This window comes from Balaenoptera physalus (assembly GCF_965194825.1).
Source record: "Balaenoptera physalus genome assembly, chromosome: 1".
NCBI lineage: Eukaryota > Metazoa > Chordata > Mammalia > Artiodactyla > Balaenopteridae > Balaenoptera > Balaenoptera physalus.
This window is the reverse complement of record NC_138882.1, coordinates 169,793,102-169,811,672: the sequence shown is the minus strand read 5'-3', so window position 1 is coordinate 169,811,672 and position 18,571 is coordinate 169,793,102.

Here is an 18,571-nt window from a genome sequence, read left to right as displayed (position 1 = left end):
CTCCTTTGTCATAAATTAGGTACCCATATGTGCATGGGTTTATCTCTGGGCTTTCTATCCTGTTCCATTGATCTATATTTCTGTTTTTGTGCCAGTACCATACTGTCTTGATTACTGTAGCTTGGTAGTATAGTTTGAAGTCAGGGAGCCTGATTCCTCCAGCTCTGTTTTTCTTTCTCAAGATTGCTTTGGCTATTCGGGGTCTTTTGTGTTTCCATACGACTTGTAAAATTTTTTGGTCTAATTCTGTGAAGAATGCCATTGGTAATTTGATAGGGATTGAACTGAATCTGTAGATTGCTTTGGGTGGTATAGTCATTTTCACAATATTGATTCTTCCAATCCAAGAACATGGTATATTTCTGCATCTGTTTATGTCATCTTTGATTTCTTTCATCAGTGTTTTATAGTTTTCTGAGCACAATTCTTTTGTCTCCCTAGGTAGGTTTATTCCTAGGTATTTTATTCTTTTTGTTGTGATGGTAAATGGGATTGTTTCCTTAATTTCTCTTTCAGATTTTTCATTGTTAGTGTATAGGAATGCCAGAGATTCCTGTGCATTAATTTTGTATCCTGCAACCTTACCAAAATCATTGATTAGTTCTAGTAGTTTTCTGGTGGCATCTTTAGGATTTTCTATGTATAGTATCATGTCATCTGCAAACAATCACAGTTTTACTTCTTCTTTTCCAATTTGTATTCCTTTTATTTCTTTTTCTTCTCTTATTGCTGTGGCTAGGATTTCCAAAACTATGTTGAATAAGAATGGCAAGAGTGGACAACCTTGTCTTGTTCCTGATCTTAGTGGAAATGTTTTCAGTTTTTCACCATTGAGTATGATGTTTGCTGTGGGTTTGTCATATGTGGCCTTTATTATGTTGAGGTAGGTTCCCTCTATGCCCATTTTCTGGAGAGTTTTTATGATAAATGGTGTTGATTTTTGTCAAAAGCTGTTTCTGCATCTATTGAGATGATCATATGGTTTTTTCCCCTTAATTTGTTAATATGGTGTATCACATTGATTGATTTACGTATGTTGAAGAATTCTTGCATCCCTGAGATAAATCCCACTTGATCATGGTGTATGATCCTTTTAATATATTGTTGGATTCTGTTTGCTAGTATTTTGTTCAGGATTTTTGCATATGTTCATCAGTGATATTGGTCTATAATTTTCTTTTTCTGTGATATCTTTTTCTGGTTTTGGTATCAGGGTGATGGTGGCTTCGTAGAATGAATTTGGAAGTGTTCCTCCCTCTGCAATTTTTTGGAAGAGTTTGAGAAGGATGGGTGTTACCTCTTCTCTAAATATTTGATAGAATTCGTGTGTGAAGGCATCTGGTCCTGGACTTTTGTTTGTTGGAAGATTTTTAATTACAGCTTCAATTTCATTACTGTAATAGGTCTGTTTATATTTTCTAATTCTTCCTGGTTCAGTCTTGGAAAATTGTACCTTTCCAAGAATTTGTCCATTTCTTTGTGGTTGTCCATTTTATTGGCATATAGTTGTTTGTAGTAGCCTCTTATAATCCTTTATATTTCTGTGATGTCAGTTGTGATTTCTCCTTTTTCATTTCTAATTTTATTGATTTGAGTCCTCTCCCTTTTTTTCTTGATGAGCCTGGCTAAGGGTTTATTAATTTTGTTTATCTTCTTAAAGAACAGCTTTTAGCTTTATTGATCTTTGCTACTGTTTTCTTCATTTCTCTTTCATTTATTTCTGCTCTGATCTTTATTATTTCTTTCCTTCTACTGACTTTGGGTTTTCTTTGTTCTTTCTCTAGTTGCTTTAGATGTAGGGTTAGATTGTTTATTTGAGTTTTTCTTGTTTCTTGAGGTGAGATTGAATTACTATAAACTTCCCTCTCAGAACTGCTTTTGCTGCATCCCATAGGTTTGGGGTTGTCATGTTTTCATTGTCATTTGTTTCTATGTAGTTTTAAAATTTCTTCTTTGCTTTCTTCAGTTATCTCTTGGTTATTCAGTAGTGCACTGTTTAGCCTCCATATATTTATGTTTTTTACAGCTTTTTTTCCTGTAATTGATTTCCAGTCTCATAGTGTTGTGGTCAGAAAATATGCTTGATATGATTTCAATTTTCTTAAATTTTCCGAGGCTTGATTTGTGACCCAAGATGTGATCTATCCTGGAGAATGTTCCGTGTGCACTTGAGAGAAAGTGTATTCTGCCACTTCTGGGTGGAATGCTGTACAAATATCAATTAAATCTATCTGGTCTACTGTGTCATTTAAAGCTTGTGTTTCCTCATTTATTTTCTATTTAGATGATCTGTCCATTGGTGTAAGTGGGGTGTTAAAGTCCCCTACTATTATTGTGTTACTGTCAATTTCCCCTTTCATGGTTGTTAGCATTTGCCTTACATATTGAAGTGCTCCTATGTTGGGTGCATAAACATTTATAATTGTTATATCTTCTTCTTGGATTGATCCCTTGATCATTATGTAGTGTCCTTCCTTATCTCTTGTAACAGTCTTTATTTTAAAGTCTATTTTATCTGATACGAGTATTGCTACTCCAGCTTTCTTTTGATTTCCATTTGCACAGAATATCTTTTTCCATTCCTTCACTTTCAGTCTGTATGTGTCCCTAGATCTGAAGTGGGTCTCCTGTAGACAGCACATATCTGGGTCTTGTTTTTGTATCCATTTAGCCATTCTGTATCTTTTGGTTGGGGCATTTAATCCATTTACGTTCAAGGTTATTATAGATATGTATGTTCCTATTACTATTTTTTTAATTGTTTTGGGTTTGTTTTTGTGGGTCTTTTTCTTCTCTTGTGTTTCCCACCTAGGGAAGTTTCTTTAGCATTTGTTGTAAAGCTGGTTTGGTGGTGCTGAATTCTCTTAGCTTTTGCTTGTCTGAAAAGCTTTTTTTTTAAATAATTTATTTATTTATTTATTTATTTATTTATGGCTGTGTTGGGTCTTCGTTTCTGTGCGAGGGCTTTCTCTAGTTGCTGCGAGCAGGGGCCACTCTTCATTGCAGTGCGTGGGCCTCTCACTGTCGTGGCCTCCCTTGTTGCGGAGCACAAGCTCCAGACATGCAGGCTCAGTAGTTGTGGCTCACAGGCCTAGTTGCTCCGCGGCATGTGGGATCTTCCCAGACCAGGGCTCGAACCCGTGTCCCCTGCATTGGTAGGCAGATTCTCAACCACTGCGCCACCAGGGAAACCCCTGAAAAGCTTTTGATTTCTCCGTCAAATCTGAATGAGATCCTTGCTGGGTAGAGTAATCTTGGTTGTATGTTTTTCTCTTTCATCACTTTAAGTATATCCTGCCACTCCCTTATGGCCTGCAGAGTTTCTGCTGAAAATTCAGCTGATAACCTTATGGGGTTTCCTTTGTATGTTATTTTTTGTATTTCCCTTGCTGCTTTTAATGTTTTTTCTTTGAATTTAATTTTGGTTAGTTTGATTAATACATGTCTTGGTGTGTTTCTCCTGGTGTTTATCCTGGATGGGACTCTCTGTGCTTCCTGGTACTATTTCCTTTCCCATGTTAGGGAAGTTTTCCACTATAATCTCTTCAAATATTTCCTCAGACCCTTTCTTTTTCTCTTCTTCTTCTGGAACCCCTATAATTCGAATGTTGGTGCATTCAGGGTTGTCCCAGAGGTCTCTGAGATCGTCTTCAATTCTTTTCATTCTTTTTTCTTTATTCTGCTCCTCAGCAGTTATTTCCACCATTCTGTCTTCCAGCTCACTTATTCGTTCTTCTGCCTCAGTTATTCTGTTTTTGATTCCTTCTAGTGTATTTTTCATTTCAGTTATTGTGTTGTTCATCTCTGTTTGTTTGCTCTTTAGTTCTTCTAGATCTTTGCTAAACATTTCTTGTATTTTCTCAAGCCGTGCCTACAATCTATTTCCAAGATTCTGGATCATCTTTACTATCATTATTATGAATTCTTTTTCAGGTAGATTGCCTATTTCCTCTTCATTTATTTGGTCTTGTAGGTTTTTACCTTGCTCCTTCATCTGTGACATATTCTTTTGCTGTCTCTCTTTTTTTTTTTTTTTATAAGTGGGATTTTGTTCCTGTCTTACTGGTTGTTTGGCCTGAGGCTTCCAACACTGGAGTTTGTAGGCTGTTGGGTAGAGCTGGGTCTTGGTGCTGGGATGAGGACCTCCGGGAGACCTCATTCCGATGAATATTCCCTGGGGTCTGAGGTTCTCTGTTAGTCCAGTGGTTCAGACTCGGAGCTCCCACTGCAGGAGCTTTGGCCCAACCCCCAGCTCATGAACCAAGATCCTGCAAGCTGTGTGGAGCAGCAGAAAGAAAAAAGGAGAGAACAATAGCAAAGTAAAAAATAAAATTAGACTGGGAAACTAACAGATATGTTAGAAAGAATATAAAAATAAAAATATAGATGAAACAACAGCCAGAAGGTAAAACAGAACCACAATAGTAAAAAAGAGGAGGAGAAAAAAAAAAGAAAAAGGTGGAAAAGGCCTTGGCTATGGAGGGCGGGGCCTAAGCAGGAGTGGGGGTTGGGTGGTGGGTGGGGCCTATGTTTAGGACCCACAGGGCTGGAAAAGGCCCTGGGGGGTGTGGAGGGTGGGGCTTAGGCTCAATGGAACAGAAGGGGCCCAGGCGTGCCTCCCACCTCTGGTCTCAGAGGGCAGGGACCCCACCTGGGAGCTCAGTAGGTTTCCTGGGCTCGAGTAGGCAGGGCCAATGCCCTCCGCTCCTCTCCTGCCTGCTCCTCCGGTCCTGGAGGGCCCCTCCTATTCTCCCCCACCCTGCCTCCCTCCTATGGCCCCAGGACCCACGCGGCCCAGATGGGGCCTCTGAAGGCATAGGACCTGGCCCAAGAGCTGGGCAGACTTCTCTGCTGATTGGGTAGGGGATACGCTGGGCGTGCTCCTCCCTGATCTGAGCCCCCAAGGGTCCATCCAGGTGTGGGAACACCTGCCACCTCTCAGCTGCCCCTCAGGGGTGCCAGTCCTGTCTGGCCTCTACTTTTCCTCCCCCTCAGTCCCCCCACGTCCTACCAGTTCACTTGGGAGTTCCTCCCATCACCTTGGGCGTTGAAGTCCCCCACCAGCGTCCCATGGGTGCCCTAGTTGTGGGGAGACGTGAACTTCGCGTCTTCCCACACCACCATCTTGACTCTGCCCCTATAATAATCATTTTAAACTTAACATTTCCAAAGTCAAATTCCTAATTTTCTTAAACCCATTCTCCCACAGTCTTGGCGTCATCCTTGATTTCTCTTTCTCCCACATCCCACGTGAAACCCATCAGTTAATGTTTTAAGTTCTGTCTTCAAAATACATCCAGAATCTACCCATGTTTTTCCCCATGGTGGTCCAAGCCAACATGACCTCTCACCTGAGTTACTGCAATATCTCTTTGCTTGTTTTTATGCTCTGGTCTCACCCACTGAGAGCCCTAGCCATTCTGGTCTCAACATAGCAGCCTCAATGATTCTTTAATAGTATAAGTCAGATTATGTCACTCTTCTTATGAAAACCCTGTAATGACCCTGCATCTCACTCAGAGTAGCCAAAGTCCTTACAACGACCTCTCTGACCTCATCTTCTACAAACTCTCCTGGCTTTTCCCCCCTCAGTCTCCTTGGCTTCCTGCTTTTCTTCTAACAGGCCAGGCAAGCTCCCACTCCAGGGCCTTTGCACTTGCTCTTCCCTCTGCCTAGAGTGCCCTTCTCCAGGGAGCTGCATGTGCAAATGTGCTCAAATGTCACCTCCTTGGAGAGGTCTTCCTGGTCCACCCTATTTAAAATTGCAGCTTCCTCCCCACTCCTGCTTCTCTCTAATCTCCTTTATTGCTTTATTTTTCTCCCTAGAACTCATTATTATAATACATACTATATATTTACTTTAAAAAGTGTCTTTTCTCTCCACAACTCAGGGGTTTTATGTTTTGTTCACTGCTTATTCCCTAACACTTAGAATGATTATTCTTATTCCCTAACAGCCTTATTCTTATTCCCTAACAGTTTAGCACAGAGTAGGCTATCACTTGTTGGATGAATAAATGAAAACTACCATAGTGCTTCTGGCAACTTCTCTTTATCTTTGTAAAAGCCATGTTTGGTGTGTTTCGTTGCTCTAGTAATGTAGCTTTTATTGTTTCAACATGATCTTGTTTAATCTCACTTAATAATTTGGTCTTCAATGCTATTTTGTTTTCTCCTCCTCTTCCGCCTCCTTTTCGTTCTTCTTCTTACCAAGTTATGGTCTTTTTCTCCCCCCATTGTTGGAAAGACTTCGAAGTGTTTCTTTTTGTTTTAGGTTGCAAGGCATATTATCTGCTAAGAAAATAGGATGGGAGAACAGAGCTTCTAGGTGGCCTAGGAAAATTGTTTTGTCTCAGGCAAAAAGTTCCTACGGTGGTGACTCATATGCAAAGTGATTAGTATTGTAGCATTAACTTATGATTAGTAAAAATACACACACACACACACACACACACACACACACACACACACACCCCTACCTTCCAAGGTCAGGTAGAGCTTACTAGGCAAAGGGAACAGTTATTGCAAAAGCCCTTGGGTGGAGGTGGGCCTGGCCCTTCTGATGAACAGAGAGAAGGCCAAGTGTGGCTGGAAGAGGGAGAGAGAGGAAGAGGAAGAAAGACAGTTGTGTGTGTGATACCTGAGGATGGCGGTGAGGCAGACAGGGCCAGCTCAGGGAGGACATTGTAGGTCAGAGTAAGACATTAAATTTTTATTCTAAATGTGATGGGAAGCCATGGAAGGGCTTAAGCAGGAGAGTGATGTGATGGGTTTGTATTTTTAAAAGCTCACTCTGGATTCTGTGTGGAAAATAGATTGCAGGGGGCAGGAGTGAAAGCAGAGAGGCAAGTCAGGATGCCATTGCCATCATCTAGGTGGGAGACAATGGCCATGTGATCTAGGAGCCTAGCGATGGAGATGGAGAGAAACAGGCAGATTCAGGATGGGTTCTGATGTGACTTCCACAGGGCTAGCTGTGGGGGGCAGTGGGGGAGCAAAGAGAAGAATCAGGAATGACTTTCAGGTTTGTAGATTGAGCAACTAAGTGGATGGTGTCCTGTTGTGTACTGAAACATCGCCTGAAATGGAGATACTTGGAGGGGAGCTGGTTTTGGGGCAGGCAGAGCAGGGCAGGAAATCAAGAGTTTGCTTTGGCTAAGTTGTTTCAATTGCTTGTTTGACCTCCAAATGAAGATGACAAATAGGCAATTGGATACAAGAGTCTGGAGCTGGGGAGAGAAGTCAGCGGTGGTGATAGAGATTTGTAAACTCATCGGCAAATAGATGATATTTGAAAACCGTGAGACTGGATGAAATCATGTAGGGAGAGAGTACAGAGGAGAGAAGGGAGCTTGGGAGTCCCTGGGAACAAGCCCTCGTTAGACAAACAGGAGCCTGGGGAGAGCAGGTCTCCCAGGGCTGGGGCTCCAGATCGGGGGTCCAGTGGAGCAGACAAAGGTGATAAGTGACAACCATATGAATTGGTGGAATATGTAAGAATTCTCAGAGATCCTTGGGAAAGGGAACTCTGTAAGAGACCGGATTTCCTGAAGTCTTGCAGACTGAGGGTTCAGTTTATTGCTGCTTATGTATTAAAAGGAAGTGTGACCTGCTAGCAGGAGAAACAAGAGGACGTCTGGATCACTCCTCTTTTCATGGGCTTGTCACTCCCACCTACCATGAGCCTCCCAAGGGCAGGTGCCCTGACTCCTTTGCCTCTGTACCCTGTGCCCTGCTCAGAATAGCTGCGGCTTGAATGAGGGAATAGAATGAATGACTAACAGGCCTTGTACAAATTGTCCCAAAAGGAGACTGTCTAAATAATGAGATCTGCAAGCCAACAGGAAAGGGGACACTGAGAAACCAGGACCAGTGGCTCCTTACAGCCCAGCCTGCAAGCCTTCTTCGGCCATGGAACAGTGGCACGCTTTGCTGCTCCTCCTGAGCAAGAGAATATTTGCTTCCCTCTCCAGAACGGTGGAGAAACCCATCCATCCCCAAGCAGAGCATCCTGCAGGCTCACCACATAGACAGGGAACATATGGAGCAGGATTTCTCAGAAGTCCCCAAGGAAGGAAGATGGTGGTTTCTCCTCCCTCTGAGCTCCCTCAGTGGATCCTGATGGATGGGCAGGGGTGGGTGGGAGGCGGATCATCAAAACCAGTAGTGGGAAGGGACCTTGAGCAGATGTGGTTGGTGGTGGGAGTGGTGGGATGGGGTAAACTAGAGCAGGGAGGGTGGAGCTTCTGCCCCCTCCAAAGCTGACCTTTGGTTTAGTTCAGCCGGGAGTTCCCTTGGGATGGGGTGGCCTCGTCAGCCATGAGAGCATAGAAGCAGAGATATCTGTTTAGGAGGAAGAGGAAAGTTGAAGTAGAGATGAGAGAGAAACTTCTGGAAGTTCTCTGATGGTTCTACTTCCTGACTTAAGGCTTTCCCCAGGCCCAGCTGATTTAGGGTTCAATGAGATACCCCTACATCCTCCCAACAAATTGTGCCTGGGGTAGTCTGAGATGATTTTTGTTCCTGAACACAAACAGAACCTCCACCAAGACAACAGAGTAGCCCAGGCCACTCTTGGCCTGGCCTCTTTCACTTTCCCAGAAGGGCTGGTGCTGCGGCAGGACTACAGGGAACTCTTCTCCGAAAGTTCTGTCCAGCTGCCCCTGGCTGGATTCCCATTTGTTCTGTGTATCAGTGAAAATATCTCCTCATCCTGTAACCCTTGTTTAGACTCCACTGTCTGTCCTTGTGATGTTTGGAATAACAGGAAACAAGGGCATCCTTCACTCAAGGCTGTCTGGGAATTACACCTGAAAACACCAAAGCCACAAAGGCAATTACAACAAAGGAACTCACAGCCAAACCCCAACTGTCCCCTGGAAACCCAAATGGGGAAGTAATAACTAGGACATTCTCACCTTTGACAGAGGAAGAAACTAACTACCCTGGGGACCTTGGACGGGCCACTGAACTTCCTTGGGCCACAGTTCTCCATCTGGAGAATGTTGGTGGGGTTGGGAAAGTACACACAAACTGGGTCATGAGGATGAAAAGAGAGCATAGTGTCTGGCACATAGTATGTTCTCAATAAATGTTAATCTTCTTCCTACTAAAAGGGATTCTGGATAGGCAAAAAAAGGGGATTCTGGGAAATAAAATACTTCCAGGTTTATATTGTTTGAAGTGCTTCTCAGTATGCCTGGCATATAGGAAGGTGTAAAAAATGGTAGCTATCTGTTTAATGTCAGGACAAGAACTGAAGCAAACTCAGGAGAGCCAAAGCCATTTGATTTGGTGGTGGTGGAGCTGGGGGTCAACTCTTTCTTCTTTTTGTTTAGAATTCTAGTGATGTTACCTGAATGTGGTTATGTGATAAAATCGCTGAAAATTTGTTTGATTAAAGATTATATTTGCTGACCAGTTAACAACCCACAGAGAAGGCAGTCACTTGGGTTTGTCAGAAGCCCATCCTGCAGGAGGACAGGAGTGCCTAGGCAGGGGTGGGAAGGAAAAGGAGGTGGTGGAGATGCGATCAAGGGAAAGTATGGGGAGTAAGGGTCTGCTGACCTTGGAAGCAGGAGAGATGGGTGAATGGAGAGAGAAAGGAGAAAGCCCCTCCAGAAAGTGGCCCCCTGATGAGGGCAAAGGCATCTATTTTATTTTACGCCATGCCACATTATTTCATTTCATTTATTTATTTGCAAAGCTGGTTTCTCAGCTCTCTTTATTCCCAGAGCACTTCTCTGGGCAGCACTAGCCAGACCACAGCATGAGAACTGAGGTCTGACTTCAGGCTCCTTCCATAAACTCCTCACATCCCAGCCCAGGGAAGGGAAGCTGAGATCCCTGTCCTAAATGTGTGCAGGGTACAGTGGGCCAGGAGGATGGCAGGAGGGGTCTTCTGGACTCCAAGAGCTTCACTTCACTTCCCACGGTCGGGAGTGAAGGCTGCTTGTTGTCACTAACACTCCATCTCGACCTGTCTCGACCATGACCCTGGGTGCTGATCCCAGCTCTGCCATCTGCCCTCTGTTTGGCCCTGGAAAATCCCCTTCTTCTTTCCGGGTCTCAGTTTCCCCATCTGAAAAGGGAGGTGTTGGACTGAATGAACTCAGAGGGCCTCTCCAGCTCAGTCTGTAAATCTCTGAGATGCTCGAATGACTAGGGAAAGGAAAGAGACAGGGGCAGGAATCCCAGAGCTTCTGATCAGATGCTGGCCCTCCAACCCCCACTTGGGGAATTAGGGTAAAGCAAGTTAATCTGGTTACTGTAACAAAGGGAAACTGAAGCAGTCCCATTCTAATAGTTCCTTTTTACCTGACTGCAAATTTTACTCTTCTCACTTTTATTTATTTATTTATTTAATTTTTAAATATTTATTTATTTATTTATTTATTTTTGGCTGTGTTGGGTCTTCGTTTCGTGCAAGGGCTTTCTCTAGTTGCGGCGAGCAGGGGCCACTCTTCATCGCGGTGCGTGGGCCCCTCACTATTGCGGCCTCTCTTGTTGCGGAGCACAGCCTCCAGATGCGCAGGCTCAGTAGCTGTGGCTCACAGGCCCAGTTGCTCCGCGGCATGTGGGATCTTCCCAGACCAGAGCTCGAACCCGTGTCCCCTGCATTGGCAGGCAGATTCTCAACCACTGTGCCACCAGGGAAGCCCTCTTCTCACTTTTAAATAGGAAAAAGCCAGGTGGACAATCACCTAAAGGGTACAGTCTACAATTTTGCATTCTAAAGGCTCTGGAGTATGACTGTCCTAAGGAGTGACACAGTCAAACGTTGCCCCAGGGGTCATGGTGTGTTATAATGATCTGCTATGCATCCCTCTCCCACTAGAGTGAGAGCCCTCCAGTGGCAGAGGCTAGGTCACATTTAGCTGCAAAACAGTAAAAAATATTAGTGGGTTGAGGGGCCTCCTTTTCATCCCTGACTCATGAACCAGTTGAGAAGTATGCCAAAGAATAAACTTTCATCTTTCCTACTGTAGAACTGTTATTGGAGACTATATCTTAGAGCTGCAGACATAATAGTGAACACTAGTTTTATCCATCCATTTATAGACATTGCAAGGAATATGCACATCTCCCCATGTGACGTCTGTTCTTATAAAACTTGGTGCACAAAGCAGATGTGAATGTGTACTCCCAAAGGGAAAGGAAAGAGGAAGGCACAGAGCTCCACACACTCATGTTCTCTCCCAAACTCATCAATAATGTAAGTCATATTTCTTCCTCCAGGAGGTGTGAAGGGGGGAAGACCCAGGAGGGTTATACTAATGGGTTTCTTTACAAGGAAGAAGGAGTGGGTAAGAAGCATTCTCCCTTAAGCACTCCGTTCTAGGCATGTATCATGAACTCAGTATGTTCACATAGGGCAGTGGATGTGTATCATCTTTTTGGCTGTCCAGTATCCAAGCCTCTTTCTATGTTTCTTTTTAGGGGAGAAAGTTCATCCAACCACAGAGAGGTAGAGCCTGCTTCTCACTAGAGAAGATAAAAAATACCAGAGGCTTGCATCTCAACCTCCCTTGACCTGTAGTGTAGACTCATGGACTAGTATTTACTGATCAGATAAAACTGATTTTAAATCATAAGATAAGTGACATTAAAAAGCAGGGACTGAGAGATTGGTTCAAGATGGCACTGTAGAAGGACATGCTCTCACTCCCTCTTGCAAGAACACCAGAATCACAACTAACTGCTGAACAATCATTGACAGGAAGACACTGGAACTCACCAAAAAAGATACCCCACATCCAAAGACAAAGGAGAAGCCACAATGAGACGGTAGGAGGGGCGCAATCACAATAAAATTAAATCCCATAACTGCTGGGTGGGTGACTCACAAACTGGAGAACACTTATACCACTGAAGCCCACCCACTGGAGTGAAGGTTCTGAGCCCCACGTCAGGCTTCTCACCCTGGGGGTCTGGCAATGGGAGGAGGAATTCCTAGAAAATCATACTTTGAAGGCTAGTGGGATTTGATTGCAGGACTTTGACAGGACTGGGGGAAACAGAGACTGCACTTTCGGAGGGCACACACAAAGTAGTGTGCGCATCGGGACCCACGGGAAGGAGCAGTGACCCCAGAGGAGACTGAACCAGACCTACCTGCTAGTGATGGAGGGTCTCCTGAGGAGGCGGGGGCTGGCTGTGTCTTACCGTGAGGACAAGGACATTGGCAGCAGAAGTTCTGGGAAGTACTCCTTGGCTTGAGCCCTCCCAGAGTCTGCCATTAGCCCCACCAAAGAGCTCAGATAGGCTCCAGTGTTGGGTCGCCTCAGGCCAAACAACCAACAGAGAGGGAACCCAGCCCCACCCATCAGCAGGCAAGTGGATTAAAGTTTTACTGAGCTCTGCCCACCAGAGCAACAGTCAGCTCACCCACCACCAGTCCCTCCCATCAGGAAACTTGCACAAGCCTCTTAGATAGCCTCATCCACCAGAGGGCAGACAGCAGAAGCAAGAAGAGCTACAATCCTGCAGCCTGTGGAACAAAAACCACATTCACAGAAAGATAGACAAGATGAAAAGGCAGAGGGTTATGTACCAGATGAAGGAACAAGATAAAACCACAGAAAAACAACTAAGTTAAGGGAGATCGGCAACCTTCCAGAAAAAGAATTCAGAATAATGATAGTGAAGATGATCCAGCACCTCGGAAAAAGAATAGAGGCAAAGATCAAGAAGATGCAAGAAATGCTTAACAAAGACCTAGAAGAATTAAAGAACAAACAAACAGAGATGAACAATACAATAACTGAAATGAAAAATACACTAGAAGGCATCCATAGCAGAATGACTGAGGCAGAAGAATGGATAAGTGACCTGGAAGACAGAATGGTGGAATTCACTGCTGTGGAACAGACTAAAGAAAAAAGAATGAAAAGAAATGAAGACAGCCTAAGAGACCTCTGGGACAATATTACACACAACAACATTCGCATTATAGGGGTCCCAGAAGGAGAAGAGAGAGAGAAAGGACCCAAGAAAATATTTGAAGAGGTTATAGTCGAAAACTTCCCTAACATGGGAAAGGCAATAGCCACCCAAGTCCAGGAAGCGCAGAGAGTCCCATACAGGATAAACCCAAGGAGAAACACGCCGAGACACATAGTAATCAAATTGGCAAAAATTAAAGACAAAGAAATAATTGAAAGCAGCAAGGGAAAACGACAAATAACATACAAGGGAACTCCCATAAGGTTAACAGCTGATTTCTCAGCAGAAACTCTACAAGCCAGAAGGGAGTGGCATGACATACTTAAAGTGATGAAAGGGAAGAACCTACAACCAAGATTACTCTACCTGGCAAGGATCTCATTCAGATTTGATGGAGAAATCAAAAGCTTTACAGACAAGCAAAAGCTAAGAATGAAAAGCTTTACAGACAAGCGAAAGCTAAGAGAATTCAGCACCACCAAACCAGCTCTACAACAAATGCTAAATGAACTTCTCTAAGTGGGAAACACAAGAGAAGAAAAAGGCCTATAAAAACAAACCCAAAACAATTATGAAAATCCTAAAGATGCCACCAGAAAACTACTAGAGTGGGGGTGCGGGTGGGGACAGCCTGCCCCCCCCGCCAAAAAAAACTACTAGAGCTAATCAATGAATTTGGTAAAGTTGAAGGATACAAAATTAATGCACAGAAATCTCTTGCATTCCTATACACTAATGATGAAAAATCTCAAAGAGAAATTAAGGAAACACTCCCATTTATCATTGCAACAGAAAGAATAAAATACCTAGGTATAAACCTACCTAGGGAGACAAAAGACCTGTATGCAGAAAACTATAAGACACTGATGAAAAAAATTAAAGATGATACCAACAGATGGAGAGATATACCATGTTCTTGGATTTGAAGAATCAATATTGTGAAAATGACTATACTACCCAAAGCAATCTACAGATTCAATGTAAACCCTATCAAATTACCAATGGCATTTTTCACAGAACTAGAACAAAAAATTTCACAATTTGTATAGAAACACGAAAGACCCCAAGTAGCCAAAGCAATCTTGAGAAAGAAAAACAGAGCTGGAGGAATCAGGCTCCCTGACTTCAGACTATACTACACTACAAAGCTACAGTAATCAAGACAATATGGTACTGGCACAAAAACAGAAATATAGATCAATGGAACAGGATAGAAAGCCCAGAGATAAACCCACGCACCTATGGTCAACTAATCTATGACAAAGGAGGCAAGGATACACAATGGTGAAAAGACAGTCTCTTCAATAAGCGGTGCTGGGAAAACTGTACAGCTACATGTAAAAGAATGAAATTAGAACACTCCCTAACACCATACACAAAAATAAACTCAAAATGGATTAGAGACCTAAATGTAAGACTGGACACTATAAAACTCTTAGAGGAAAACATAGGAAGAACACTCTTTGACATAAATCACAGCAAGATCTTTTTTGATCCACCTCCTAGAGTAATGGAAATAAAAACAAAAATAAACAAATGGGACCTAATGAAACTTAAAAGCTTTTGCAAAGCAAAGGAAACTACAAACAAGACGAAAAGACAACCCTCAGAATGGGAGAAAATATTTGCAAATGAATCAATGGACAAAGGAGTAATCTCCAAAATATATAAACAGCTCATGCAGCTCAATATTAAAAAAACAAACAACCCAATCCAAAAATGGGCAGAAGACCTAAATAGACATTTCTCCAAAGAAGACATACAGATGGCCAAGAAGCACATGAAAAGCTGCTCAACATCACTAATTATTAGGGAAATGCAAATCAAAACTACAATGAAGTATCACCTCACACCAGTTAGAATGGGCATCATCAGAAAATCTACAAACAACAAATCCTGGAGAGGGTGTGGAGGAAAGGGAACCCTCCTGCACTGTTGGTGGGAATGTAAATTGATACAGCTACTATGGAGAACAGTATGGAGGTTCCTTAAAAAACTAAAAATGGAATTACCATATGACCCAGCAATCCCACTACTGGGCATATACCCAGAGAAAACCGTAATTCAAAAAGACACATGCACCCCAATGTTCATTGCAACACTATTTACAATAGCCAGGTCATGGAAGCAACCTAAATGCCCATCGACAGATGAATGGATAAAGAAGATGTGGTACATATATACAATGGTATATTACTCAGCCATAAAAAGGAACGAAATTGGGTCATTTGTAGAGACGTGGATGAATCTAGAGACTGTCATACAGAGTGAAGTAAGTCAGAAAGAGAAAAACAAATATCGCATATTAACGCATATATGTGGAACCTAGAAAAATGGTACAGATACACCGGTTTGCAGGGCAGAAATTGAGACACAGATGTAGAGTACAAACGTATGGACACCAAGCAGGGAAAGCAGTGGCAGGTGGGGTTGGTGGTACGATGAATTGGGAGATTGGGATTGACATGTATACACTGATGTGTATAAAATGGATGACTATAAGAACCTGCTCCATAAAAATTAAATACAATAAAGTTCAAAAAAAAAAATGTAGGGACCGAACAGAATTCCTTTTTGGTAATGAGGTGGCCATAAGTCTGGTTCTCAACCCCCCAAAGAGTCCATGAGCTACCCCAAATCCTTTCCATAAGCTCCTTTTCTGCTTTGATCAACTAAAGTCAGTTTCTGTTGCATATAATTAAACCCTGACTGATGCAGAGGTGTATACAGGGAGTGGGTGTAAACAACAGACCCTCAGGAAAAGAAGAAGAATCTGAAGATCGGTTATTAGGCCTGTTGGGATCAAGGGCAGTGAAAATCCAGCTTTAAACAATGGGGCTCTGACAGATCAGACATACAATGGTGAAAGAGTCAGTTAAATGAAAACTTCCAGTCAAATAAAATGAAGTGCCCATTGAAAGCAAGGCTCTAAGAGGCTGAGTGGCTATTCTATAGAACAATATGAGGGGCACATAGACTTCAAGCTCATATACTAATTACCCAGCTCAAGTGTCCACCTAAAAACTAAGGACTTTTTATGACTGTGATGGAAGAATCTCACATTTCATGCAGAGGCAGGAACAGGGGGAAGAGGTGTATTACTGGGGCCAACCAGGTCAATCAGTGGGAAGCCAGAACTATAGCAGGTCTGCTCTACTGGGGTTGGAATCATGGAAGTGTTGTAGCTGGTGGTGGTGGTTCTACCAATGCAGAAAAGGAGGGGGAAAAATATCCCAGCTTCTCCCTTTCTCCTGCCCTCCAAACTCTTACTCACACAGAAGTCAGAAAACATAACTTACTTATATCAGTTTACCTGTGATATGGAACAGAGGAGGGGAAGGAGAGGAGTGGACCTGAGAAACAGATTCAGACATGATACAAATGGAAGGTCATCTTTTCCACAGTCTAGAGATATATAACTACTGTCAGATTCCAGTGTACCTAGAAGGCAATTACAAAGTCAAACCCAATAGGAGAGCCAAATAAGGGTAAAAATTTGTTGATTTGTATTGGCAAAATCTAAAGCATACATGTGGAAATAGACCCTGAGAGTGCTTGCTAGACCAAGGAGGGAGCAAAATAATTTTAGATTATACTGAATTTATTTGTATGGATCCTTTACCAGAGATCCTTATTTCAATAGGCTAGCTTGAGTAGCCAGAAGAGTTCCAATTATTTGTTTGTTTGGTTGGCTGAATCTTGGACTAAACAGTGGTCTACTAAACAAAGTTAAAGTGTCATAAATTCCTTGGTATAAAATAGAGTTTGGAGAAGGGATAGAGGGGGGGAGATTGGAATATTGAGGACATTTCCATGTTCAATGTTTTCTCCACCCACTAACTGAATTTCTAGAATGGTTCCAGAAGACAATCCTTTATTGAAAGTGTTGAGAAATACATTAGTGAGGGAAACACTGTCATCTTTGAACAATACTATCATGGCTATTCTCTGTTTAGGCCGAGGATTGTCATAGGACGCTGCAGTTGAAATGGGCTCCCTGATTTCAGTAGGGCTACCAGGATCCTAGGGTGGCAGACTCCAAGCAGTAGCACTAAAGGCAAGGTAGACATGGTTACCAAAGAGGCACAAGAAAGAAATTCAGATGCTAGATGAATAATAAATGCCCACTACTATCTACCTCTTTGCCTGTCCATTGACATAACTCCTTTTCCTAATACTTACACTTCAAAATAAAGCTTCCACCAACTATAACACAACCAACCGTTAAAAAACAAAACAAAAAACAAAACAAAACAAAACAGAAAAAAACAAAACAAAACCCGGTAATGCATTCCAATTATCTTCAAAAGATTCAACCTAAATCTCACCAGTAACTGCATGTCTACAGTCTGTGGGTGATGGTCACCCCTCTGATAACCGCTATTTTGTCTAAAAATTCTATAATCTGAGCAATAAATTGTAAAATTAACCACCACCAACACACTATTAATAATGAAGGAGAGAAGAGAAAAATTATTTTAAAATAGATAAATTGCTGCATTTTATTGAATCTAAGAATCAGTTGTAAAATAAACCCTTATTTTATGTACCATTAAGGAAAATGACCCATTAAATGATGACACAATACTTTCTCATCACTTATAATTTAGAGCTATTTTATAATTATTTAATGTAGATATAGATGTTTATCTTATATAACTTTATGCATACAAAAAATTAAAATATAAGAAGAATATATTGATTATGGTATTCCTCAGACTTTTTCATATTTATAGTTCTACCCTGAATTCCTCCCATATTATTTCCCAACAAAGATTATTTGCCCTACTGCTTTCTTTCCATGCTTTTTTCTGAACATAGAATAACTTTTCATTTCAATGTGGAATTGTACTGTAATATTTTAGAAGGCATTTTAGAGGACAATTAAACTAAAATGAGTATTATCAACAATATCCATAACTCAAATGCAGTTATAATAATGTGAACTACTATGACCAAGTAAGCATATGTGCATATAGTAACTATACCATGAATGTTGCCTGGTTACCAGCAATAGCGAGGTAATCAATTTTAGGATGCAGCCTTATTTCAAAGGTGTTGAAAACGTGAAAAAAATGAGCACCTTAGAATTGATGAAATACAATAGTTAACGTAAAACACACATGACACTCAAGGAAGAAAATACAGATCTGTAGTTATAGTTCTTTCTTTTCTGGCGGTATATTTTACTTCTGTTCTCCATTAACCCTTTCATGTTCTATTTAGCTTAATCCAGCACCTCAACTGTTGTTGTTTGTCTGCTTGTTTGTTTTATCCAGTAGGGTAACCAAAAGCTTCATTCTTGAGGATTTTGAGTCATTGGTGGCTCTACCAACATAGGGTTACCGTAATGGCAATTCTTGTCTTTTTTCCTGCTTTTGTAATGGGTCACTTTATGTAATTTTCCTTTAGCTACCCATAAGATTTTCTCTTTATCAATTATTTTCAACATTTTGAGTATGACATTCTTATTGTGGTTTTCTTTGTGTTCATTATCTTTAGGTTTTCTTGAAATTCATGGCATAATGGGTTTACAGTTTTCATTAAATTTGGAAAATTTTTGGTTATTTCTTCACACTCCCCCTCCCCTTTTTCCCCTTGGGACTCCAATTACACATATGTTAGA